The sequence below is a fragment of the Rhinopithecus roxellana genome, chromosome 8, assembly GCF_007565055.1.
Source record: "Rhinopithecus roxellana isolate Shanxi Qingling chromosome 8, ASM756505v1, whole genome shotgun sequence".
NCBI classification, from domain to species: domain Eukaryota; kingdom Metazoa; phylum Chordata; class Mammalia; order Primates; family Cercopithecidae; genus Rhinopithecus; species Rhinopithecus roxellana.
Genome location: NC_044556.1, coordinates 118,989,197 through 119,001,556, shown reverse-complemented (window position 1 = coordinate 119,001,556; position 12,360 = coordinate 118,989,197).

Sequence of the window (12,360 nt, the reverse complement as noted above, 5' to 3'; positions counted from 1 at the left end):
CTTGGCAGGGCAGTTGGCTGTCCCTGCATGATTGACTGCTGGGGCTTTACTTCCTCTGGTTCTGGGCCAGCATGCAGACTTCAAGGTGGAGAGCAGCCCGCCACGAGAAAGTAAAATGTTGTATCCCTTGATGACCCCAGTTCCTGGCTCCGCATGTTTCTTTCTGTTTGCTTTATTCTGGGGAGGCAGAGAAGAGACAGGGTTTGGGGTGATCCTTCCCAGTGACCTCTGGGTTGAGAAGTGTAGAGATCACTGGGCTCTCTCTGTAGGGGGAAACGCTCTGAGAAAGACATTTAGGGAAGGACCATGGCTGCTGTTTTGAGAACTGTGCTATTGGCAGCCGGAGTAGGAGAAAGGGAGAAGGACACAGGAACTTTGGGAAGCGCCCTTTCAAGACTCTGTGGCTCCCTTAGCTAGTGCCTTCTGAGGTTTGAGATGCCAGGGAGTCAGGGTGATAGCCAGCCTGGCTTGTCCTCTTCCTCCTTTTCTTTCTTTCTTCCTTTAATTGCTTATAGAGTGTCTGTTGCATGCAGGGCACTGTTCCGGTCACTGAATATGTGACATTGAGCAAAGCAGTCAAAGTCCATTGTTTTTTGGGAGAGGAGATCAGGGATGGCCTCACTGAAACAGGGACATTTGAGCAGAAAGCTGAATGAATCAAGGGAGATCTGTGGGTCTTTGGGCAAAGTGTGCGACTGTTAAATGAAGGTGTTGCGCTCTAAGCAGCTATCTGGTGTAGCAGGGAGAAGACAGCTGAAAGGGATCTCCCATTCCACAATGACAGAGAAATCTAATAGAGTGGGGATAAGATTTAGAGAAAATAATTGAGCACTTTTCCCTTTTTGCAGTTCCCTGCCACCCCTGAACTTACCCTCTATTCATTTAGTAACCTGATTGTATCAGGTGAGATTTCAACAGTTGAGGGAGACTGAATCAGTTGAAGTATCCAACTATTGATAGTAATGAGTTACATACCTGGCTTTCGTATTCCAAAATAGATTGCTTTATTCTTATAATTTTCTTGTAAAGTAGGTATAATTACGTCCATTTCTGAGGTGAGGAATCAGGGCTTAGATATTCTTAAACTTGAAGTAGAAACAGTTATTTTAAGAACTGAGGTTTTGATTTGCAAGAGTCAAATCCCTTTTAATAATCTGTTTGAAACCAGCAGATTGTGAGAGAAATGCTGAGCCACCAAAAGCCCTGCTCCCTCAGAGACTAATTCAGGGTGACTGGGTGGGGAGAGAGGAGAGTTAGTTAGATGGGAACAGGAGACCCCAGAGCCAAGTTCGGTGGCTGTGGAAGGGGGCTCTGAGTCTGGCCTCCCACTCTGGGATGAAACAACGTGAGGAGCTGGAAATCTGAGAGCCAAGGCCACCTTTTGCTGTAGGAGTTGGCCACCATGCCTCTAGAGGTAGAGCAGAGGGAGAGAGAGGGCTGCATGGGTCTTGGTAGCTGGGCTGACACAGCCCTTCTGAGTCTCCCTCCTCCTGTCTGGATGGTGCATCAGGAGGAAGGGCCCAAATAATCTCCTGGGTGGTTAAGAGGGGCTCAAAGTTAACCAAGTAATGGCCTGTATACCTTGAAACCTGGATGAGGCAGAAACAGAGAGACCCAGATGCACCAGGGGCTGAAAACCAAGAGTCTCAGATTTTCCAGCAAATCTGCTGGTGGGGACAGGTGTCCATGAAGGAATGAGGGTAGCATGGATAACTGCCAACAAGCAGAGGCCCCATGTGTCCCAGGCCATCATGCCATGCAGACCCCTAGAATGTAGATGCCACCTAAGGTAAGGAAGATGGGGGAGCAGAATATGGAAATGGCCACGTTTAAATCTGAAATGACTAGTGTTTTTTACCTCAAGGGACTTGATCAAGTTTCTGCCAATAGGCAGAATTGGTGCATAAAACAGAAGTTGAGTTACGGAAGAGTAAAGAAAGTTGTTATCATTATTATTTTGCACATTTGGATCATGTAGCTTGCAAATTGAATATTTTCAGCAGCCACACTAATGTTAATTAGGTAACAAGCAGATATGCAAAGAGTTATCTGGGAGATTTTCCAGTTAAAAAGCACAATTATCAGTTGTGTCTTATGAACCCAGAAAATGTGGTAAACTCTCATCGGAAGAAAGACATGTGAGAAATTCCTTAACTTAAAAGCCTGTGGTTCAAAGAAGAGCTGGGAAGTCAGTCTCTTCCTTGCCTTTCTAGAAATATTGCAGTTAGCATGGCACCTCATCTTACTCAAAGAGCCGGCCCAGTCTGGAGCCTTTGAAATTCTTGGCACAGGCTCCTGTGTGGTGCTCTCTGGGAATGTTGACATTCTCAGGGGAATGTCTATGCCAGGGGTTTTGGAATAAGGCATGAGGGAAGTTTCTGGGCTAGAATGGAGTGTGGTCTGAGAAGCCAGGTAGGATGTAAAAAGAGAAGCGAATTTAGAATTAGATTTTGGCTTTCCTGTTTGCTGGCTGTGTGACTTCTGTAAAGTTACTTTACCTTTCTAAGCTTCTGGTCAATCTTCTTGAACATGGACATTATACCTATTTTTATAAAGATACTACAAAAAATAAAATGAGGTAATATATTCATTTGCCAGGGCTACCATAACAAAATACCACAGACTGCGTGGCTTCAGCAACAGAAATTTATATTCTCATAGTTCTGGGGGCTGGGAGCCCAAGATACAAGGTGTTGGCAGGTGTGATGTCTTCTGAGGCCTCTCTCCTCAGCTTGCAGACATCCACTTTCTCACTGTGTCCTCACATGGCTGCTCCTCAGACTGTGTGTTGTCTGTATCCTAACCTTATAAGGATGCCAGTCATATTGGATTGGGGACCACCCATATGGCTGCATTTTACTTAATTACTTCTTTAAAGGCACCATCTCCAAATACGGTGACATTCCCAGTTACCGGGCATCAGAGTGTCCACGTACACAGATGGAGGAATCACAGTTCAGCCCACGGCAGCTAGTATATGAGAGGGCTCAGCACACAGGAGGTGTTTAGTCAGTGTTAGCTCCACTCACCATTTCTTCAGGCTGTAGTATGAGATTCAAACTATTAATGACATTTACTCTAAAGCCATATTCCCCTCTGAGGCTGCCTGTGGGCAAAGGGCTTGGAGGCAATGCAATGAACATAGGAGATTTAATAGAGCCAGAATATTTAATTCTGCTGCCACTTTTGAGAAATACGAACTTGTATCAAACTCATAATTTCTCTGATTCAGTTCTGATGATAATAATTAGCTAACAGGGTAAGTGTCAAATTTATAACAAAGTAATAGATCCGAAAGTGCCTAGCACGTTGCTTGACTTCTGTTAAATGCTTCATAAATATTTCTTTAGTTGGGCATGGAGGCCTTTGGTAAAGTACACAGTGTTAGATATATGTGAGATATTATGTTCCCTTGCTCCCCTGGCCTCTAAGTTTTGTGAAGTGGAAATACCCACAGGTTATAAAAGACCCAATTTGCTGGCACCTTTCTTGCTGTCTCCCAGGTGACTAGCTCCCTAGGATGTGCAGGGGTGGGCGGCTCCACCTTAGGTGCCACCTGAAGAGAAAGCTCCAGGTAGCTGTTGTTCTTTAAGGCCCTAAGGGAGAAACTGGAGTGGCTATTGCTGCTGTTTTTACCTCTGTTGTGCTGGAAATCAGTGAGAGAGCTGTGTGGAGCCTGGGAGGTGCCTCTTAGGTTTCCCAGCTCCTAAAAAGACACACGGAACCCTCCATTTCCCTAATTGATGCCTCTGGGAACCAAATGTGCTTTAGAAGCTTCTATGCATAATTGCGCCTCCTGAAGGCAGAGCGAGGTACTGTTTCCTCTTCAGATCACAGGTTTCTGCCATCATGTCTGACAAATGGTTAGCGCACAAGCAGTGTTTGATCAATGGGTGCCGGATTTCCCTGTTCTTGGCTGAACTGCCTTTGAAAGTAGTAGGAGTCAGTCTCTCAGGCACTAATATTTCCCAGAACCTTCTCCATCTCCATGGAGATAATGTCTTGGAGAAGGCTTCTCTCAGCTGCCAGAACCCCGCAAGAATGGGGAGGGCTCCATGGAAGAGAGAAATTCCAGTCTGTGTGCTTCAGCAAGACACTGTAAGGTAAGAGTTGACCTGTATGGCTCAGTCTTATTTTTTATGGAGCCAGCTATTGCTTTTCATTTTTGTTTTCTTTGTCCCTTGAGGCATTACCTCTCCAAATGCTCTGGTTTATTGAAGCCCAGAATGTGAGTCAAACGACGGCGTTGGGTCCACAGGGGATTGCCTTCATGCTGTTGATGAGACACTTGTGTGGGGAATGAATCTCCAATTCACTTATCCTGCTTCAAAAGACTGGCACGGAAATTCAGTAGACAAAGACACTTAAAGGATATGATTGAAAAATCCAATTTGTTGAAGTTTTCTTCTACAGTGAAAAGAGATGTGTGTAGGCTCCCAGGACTGCCTGGGAATGCCCAGTGATGTCAAACGTAGAATGATTTCATTGAATTATTCCCCTACAAAGGAAAATTTTGGTTTGTGCAGTATCCTGATACAGTACCCAATTTTTTTTTTTTTTTTTTTTTTTTTTTTTTTTTTTTTTTTTTAGAAAATATCGTTCGGTTACAATGATTCCTTTTTAGTGGCTAATATTGACTTTCTTGAGTAGAGAGGTGATTTTTGATTATGGCATTTGCTAGCAAAGAGGAAGCCATGGTTCTCCAGAAAGTTAATTTAATTGTGGTGATGTTACTTGCTAATACAATGTTCCTGGGAAAGTAAATGCTGCCCAATATTATTTCCTGGCATATGTGGTATAGAATCTTGCTGTGGATTGGTGGTCCTGCTTCTACTTTGGATATGGGTGTTCTTACCCTGAAAAGGAAAGGTCCTTTATTCCTACAGTGATGATAATTAGATGATGGTTGCCACGTATGAGGGCACATTATGGCTCCTTGCAGGTGACGAAGGATAATATTAATGGCAACCTTGATTTGGATATATTTGTTCCCCACCTCATTCCCCTATGAAGTAAGTTGTGTCTATATTCAAATTATACAGATGAGGAAGCAGGCTTAGGGAGGGTTAATAGCATGCCTAAATTTCCACAACTAGTATATGACCAAACTGAGATTCAAACCCAGGTCTAATTTGACTTTAAAGCTTTTTGTCTTAATGGCTACTCTCTCTTGCCTCTCAGTTTGGGGGTTACCTTACAGAACATCCCAACAGTAGTTCTCAAAGTGTGGTCCTTGAACCAGCATTGTTAGCATCACCTGGAAACTTGCTGAAATGCAAATTCTCAGGAAATTTCAAATTATTGAATTAGAATTGCTAGGGGTTCAAGCTTGAACATCAATGTTTCAAACAGGTGGTTGTATAACCTCTGCATTGAGACCTCCAGAGACAGGGCTTTTACTCTCCTGTAGGGCAGTCATACTCTCTGCTCTACTAGTTTAACTCCACCAATTGTTAGGAAGTTTTTCTTTATATTGGGGTACAGTTTGCTGCTGCTTAGTGTTCACTCATTGGTTCTAGTCCTTTTCTTTGTCCCATCGACATGATAGCTGAACACAGCTATTTAAACTCACACGATCAAGAACAGAAAATTGCTGAAGTGTTAAGAGCTTGTCTGATGGAAGGTGTAGTTTGAATGCCAGCTGCCTTTTTTGGTATGTTTACCAGAGTTGCTTTATTCTTTGCCCCACAAGTAAGATAGAAGTGGAACATTTTCAAAAAGGAGAAAAAAGAAAGACTGAAGTGTCAGAGTTCCAGGGTCTACTGTTTCTTTAGGGAGTAGTCCTTCTAGCAATTCTGGGCCTAGAATATATTCTGTTTCCTGCAAAGTCACAGGTTGGATATCAAATCCCTCCTGATGAACAAAGTGGATCACTGAAACTTGAGTAAGTTTCGGCAGAAGGGCAAGCCTGGGCTGGTTAAATTACCATAGGTCACAGTGCTCAGGAGAGGTCAGCAGATGAGGAATCAGAAGAGATAAGTGGGTTATTGAATCTGTGTCCATAGGGCAGCAGTGGAATTTTTGTACTTCTCTTTTAACCTGGGTGTTCCAGAAAACAGAACCTGAGGCAAAGGGCTTCCGTACTGCTACTATATCAATTGCCATCCTGAGGAAAAAAGAGTGTTGGAAAAAGAGTGTGAGCCAGGGAAGAGGGGAAACCAACACAAGTGGATGCATTACTGAGTTGGCTTCTACGAAGGACGATTGCTTGCTTGCCTCTGTTGGACTGGCTCTGCAAAGTCAGATGACTGTATTGTAGGACAGTTGTTCTCAGGGGAGAAAGTAACTTTATTTACTGGCTGCCATTTCAAATCTGTCAAAGGTTCATCCTACAGAGAATTAACTTCCCCCAAATCTGGATCATGCGTATGTGGGCTCCATCTTGGGTCCTACGACATTCCCATGCCTTGTTGTCGACAAGATGGATGCAAGAGGCACTTGGTTACAGTCACACAATGAAGCACTGTCAGATTTCACCTGTATAAAATTGGTCAGAACTCAGGCAGAGCTGGTAATGGTAGCTGGACCAAGATTTGAGAGAGGCTGAGAGGATCTGAAATGGCCCATAAGAGGTTTCTGATATAATACGCCTCAGGTAATTCTGAACAAAAAGTTCCTTTATATACATTACAAAATTGATATCTAAACTTTTTCTTCATTAGTCTAAATGATGGCAGAAGATATAATTCCCAGCCTGTCATAAATGTTGACATTCCAAAACAAAATTGGGCTCTGCTTCCAGGTATGATGAACTAAAACCCTACTGAATGACCACCCCACACTTCTTCTATCCATGCAGAAAACCACTGCAAAACCTGGCCATAAGGAGCATACAGACTCTGATGTTCAGATGTGCTTGGAGAGGGAAGACTGTAGAACAAATACGTTCTATAAGACAGGAGCAAATAAGTTCCTGTCTCAGGGCTTTTGACTGGGACTAAGTCCAGTGCCCATGTACCAGCAGCACATATGACAAACTTGCAATCTTTCAGGCCTGAGGAGTAAAGAAGTGAAGTCAGGAAACCATAAACACTAAAGATAGTGAAAAAATTCTGAAAGGGAAAGAACCAGAGAGGGGATCCCCAAACACTATTTACCCACATCTCTGATTGACTCTTGAACTAAACATCTATTTTAGATTTTAGTTAGAAGTCTATTTTAAATTGAATGACCATTCTCTATACTATTGCTATACAATTGGCTAAAACAATATAAATCTATTACATACTTTGATGAATATCAACAGAGTAAAATTTTATTGCAAATGCATATCTTAATGAGATAGATGAGATTATTTTATTGTTTAAATGTCTTTATATATTCTTGGATGAATATTAAAATGTAAGCTAATATTTTTATTTTTTATAGGTGTACATACTGAGAAACTTCATTTATATAAATAAGTAGATGGAACTGAAAGGGAGTTATATCAGTGGCAGTTAGTAGTTATTACTCATCAAAAACGATTTTTTTGTTGTTGTTGTTGTTGAGACAGAGTCTGGCTCTGTCGCCCAGGCTGGAGTGCAGTGGCCAGATCTCAGCTCACTGCAAGCTCCGCCTCCCGGGTTTACGCCATTCTCCTGCCTCAGCCTCCCGAGTAGCTGGGACTACAGGCGCCCACAACCTCGCCCGGCTAGTTTTTTCTTTAGTAGAGACGGGGTTTCACCGTGTTAGCCAGGATGGTCTCGATCTCCTGACCTCGTGATCCGCCCGTCTCGGCCTCCCAAAGTGCTGGGATTACAGGCTTGAGCCACCACGCCCGGCCCAAAAACGATTTTTAAAGATTTCTCAACTAACATCTTCAATTTTGTAGGGAGCAAAGAATTTGAAATCACCTGATTTGTGATTTTTTTACTTTAGGTCATTAGACCTACTCACTTTCTTGTCACAGAAACAATATTTTAAATTGTCCCTTTTGGTGCCCTGGAGGTTTTTTTTTTTTTTTTTTTAACACCCTCAGGTGATGCATTGAAGTAAGTTTTAGAATGAGTAGGAGGTGAATTTTTCCTTCATTAAATTGGACAAGGATGATTATTAGTAAAGAAAAAGCTAGTATTAGCAGCCATGTTATCATCCAAAGCAATTCAGGGAAGATTTTGACAGAAGTTGAATATCTAGAAATTGATTTTGTAAACTACTCACTAGTATATACTTCCTGGAAACTCCTTATATATGTGAATGTGTTCTCCAGTTTGAAGACCACTGACTTGGAGAATCAGAGAGCCTGAAACCATCTATAGGAGCAAGAAACCTCAAAGGAAGTTTAGGTTTGAGAACCTTTTACCTAGAAGGGTAGGAAGAAAAATCCCAGGCTAACCCCAGCCAATTGCTTAGTGTAAAACTGGGAAACCTTTAGCTGGTACAGATTAACACATTATGTAAAGTGCAACTGACAAAAATAAAGTCTTGGATTTCTCGAGGAGATGGAGAAAAAAGTTATCTCAATAGTGTGATGCAATGAATAACTGTAGAAAAATACCAAGAAACAAAGATGCAGGAGAGCAGCAGATGGATTTAAAAAAAAAAGCAGTATCAGCAGCACTTGCAATAAGTGGTAAAAAGCCATATTCATTAGATGCTGGATTTGAGTTGGAGTTGGAAGAAAGCTGTGAAAGTGTCCTTCTTCTGCATATATTAATAACACCAGAGGAAACCATCAGTTCAGTGAGGTTCAACCTGGGACTTAAATACTAGACATCCAGAATTGAAGTAGTGATGGCACAAAATTGAGTGTACTAAGTGATCAATGATAGTGACTGGTTATAATATGGTGCAGAAAATAGGGTCTGGTCTTATGCTAACACCTTCCTTCTACATCATCCCCTTGCTGTGTCATGTGACCCTTTAATCACCTTGGACTATCTCTTTTGACCATACTCCTGATTGTCATATAATACCTCAGACAGAGCCCAATATTTCAGATTTTGTCTCTGAACAGGCATATTGGAACTCTGTTTTTCGGTTCAGGAAAAGGGGTAGAGAATTATAACTGTTGCCATTTATTTAGCATCTACTATGTGTAAGGCACTGATCAAAGTGCAATATCAGTCAACAGTGTGATGTGGGTTACTAAAGTACAGAAGAAGAGAACTTACTCTATGGGGCAGTATTAAATTCCTGGAGGGCTACAGTCAATTTTGATCGTCACACTTTAACATGTAGTAGAATGAGTATGATAAATCCTCAACAAAGATATAAGCATCAGGAATTTTTTAGCCACAAGTGACAAAAACCTGACCTAAGCAGACTACACAGGTTTTATAAAAAGGTATCATTGGCTCGAGAAATTGAAGAGTTCCTGGGGTAACTATTGCTGCAGGTATGTCCTGATTCAGAACCCAAATGATATCACCAGGTTACATTTCTCCACTCTGTTTCCACTTCTGTGAGTCTTATCCTCATGTTCAAGTTTCACACAGGTTCTCTGACAGTTTTCCCAAATTTCATATCCTCACACCATCAAGCACAGAAAAGGACAGTCTGTGTCCCATTATTTGCAGCAAAAGTGGCAATGTTCACTCATATTTTAAACACATGTTAGGTCATGTGTTTCTCCTCCTCCCTCTGAACCATCATTAGAGTCATGGGAAATAAGATTTACTGATTGACTTAAGCCATTTGGGGTTCATTCCTGGAGCTGAGAGTGGGTTTCATGTAAACTGTAGGTATTTCTCAAAGGAAAATATGGGTATGCTGGGGTAAAAATCAACACATATCCAATTCATCATGTGGATAAATTTCAAAACATATGTGGTGGTCACCTTCACAGAAATTTAAAGTTGAAACTGATCTCAAATCACGTAGTCTAGTCTTGTTAGTGGAGAGCCTAGTAAAAAAATCAAGGGGAAAATAATAGATTAAAATATTTCCGTGTGTTGTATGGGAAAGGAAGTAAACAAACTGCTCTGGCTCCCGAAGACTAAGCTAGAGTCTAAGCTAGGAAGTTGGAGGCAGACAGAACCTAAGGAAAAAAATGTTTTGATGACCATGAAAGTCTAATCCTGGAATAGAATTCTTTGGACAATAGTATATTTTCTGTTTTTGGAGTTGTTCAAATGAGGCTAAACATAAACATTTAGGGATATAGTAGAAGAAAATCATGAGTTGCATGGGGATTAGAGCCGATGACTGCTAAGCTTCATTCCAGTTCTAGCATCCTATAGGAGAACACTATGTGAATGATCATAGCAGCATTATTCCCAATGGCCAAAAAGCGGAAATAAATCAAATGTCCACTATTGAATGAACTGCTAAATAAAATGTAGTATATTCATACAATAGAATATTATTCAGAAATACTGATACATGCTACAACATGAATGAACCTTGAAAACATTACACTAAGTGCAAGAAGCCAACCATAAAAGACTACGTGTTGTATGATTCCAGTCCTATGAAATGTCCATGATAGGCCTAATCAATAGAGGCAGAAAGTAGAGTAGTGGTTGCCTAGGCTTAAGGCTTGGGGATGACTGCTAATGGGTATGGAGTTTCTTTTTGGGATGATGAAAATGTTCTAAATTGATTGTGGTGATGATTGCATAATTCCATGAATATACTAAAAACTATTGAATTTGTACACTTTAAATGAGTGAATGGCATTGTATGTGAATTGTATATCAACAAAGTTGTTATTTAATAAGACAAACACTATGAAATAAATTTTAAAGAGAGAGCAGAGCTTGGATATAGGGTTGTACTGTTTTAACAGAGGACTGAAAGGAGAAAAAGCCCAGAAGTAACATGTATTACCTAGGGAGAAGGGCTAATTAAAATACAAATCTGTTCAGCTCTGTGGGGAGGTCAGGGCAGAGAGCCAGCAGCGAGAGGACAGTAGACATTTGGTGTGGGTGAGGATGCTGTAAGCATGTCCTGAAACGGACAAAGAAGACTTGTCTGGGAACACTGGGGAGAGTCTAAGGCAGATTCCCTCTGCTTCAAGATCTGCCTGTGCCCAGCTCTGCGCATGGGCATGTCTTTCTAGATAGACCCTTTAGTCCCTCTACCTCTACACTCATATCCAAGCAGCTAAAGGCATAATTTTCCTCCCAGCTCTTTTATCCCTTATTAAAATGTTTTCTTTTCTGGTGCCTGAATCATTTGACATAATGTTTTTCTCCTCTCTTTGTTTTGTGCTTACCAGTGTACTTTCTCTCTCCTTGGCATAGGCTATTTCTTGTTTATTTTTAAATTATTATTAATAAGTTAACTTTGACTTTATATTTCATTTATTCTTCCCTTGGGTCCTTTATGACCTTATGATAAGGTTTCTTATGTATAAGTGTGAAGATTCTCTAAGACACTTAAAATGAGGGAAACCAGTGTTTCAAATACTCACATAAAAAGTCCTATACAATAAAAATAAGGACAAAGCGACCTGACATTTATTTGAACAATTTATACAACAAAGAACTTGAGTGCCTCCTTGAAAGACTTTTTTTCGCTCTGTATTCTCACTGATTCTTTATGACAGTAGGGGTACAGGTTTATGTCTTATCCAGGGTTTATTCAATGTGTCCTCTAAGTTTTCACCCAACTAAACCTAACATTAGATTTCTCATTCATTAATCTACTCAATTATCCATTTATTTATCCACTCATGCAACACATGTTTATTAAGCATTTACTGTGTACCAGGCACCTTGCTAGGTGCTGGGAATATAACGATGAACATAAGAGCATGTCCCTTGCTTTCCTGACACATACAGTCTAACAAGAGAGACAGATGTTGAGCAAATACTTACACAAATTTGACAAATTTATATGATTAAACTTATGATGTGTTATAAGAGGAGAAGTGTAAGTTGTTGTGATAATATATAGTGGTGCCTTTTCTTTCTTGCCTTTCTTTCTACACTTACTTGCTACAGGAGTTCCTGAAAAATATTGGCTACAAAGAGAAATGTGGAAAAGAAAAGAGTCATTCATTCAACATTTCAACAAATATACATTGTTTTAAGTTTGGAGAATCTTCATAAATTCTAATTGTGTGAACATACCTACAGTGAGAGGAATTTCAAATTATTCAATATTTGAAAAGACATTATAATTTAAGTCATTCAAGTAAATGGTTTAGTTAACGAAAGTAGAGGTGGCCCTAATTTAATGACTAGAACATTCACTTGTGACAAGCAACATTAAAAAAAGTTTTTGGCAACTTTTTTTTTTTTTTTTTTTTTTTTTTTTGAGACGGAGTCTTGCTCTGCCGCCCAGGCTGGAGTGCAGTGGCCGGCTCTCAGCTCACTGCAAGCTCCGCCTCCCGGGTTCACGCCATTCTCCTGTCTCAGCCTCCCGAGTAGCTGGGACTACAGGCGCCCGCCTCGTCGCCCGGCTAGTTTTTTGTATTTTTTAGTAGAGACG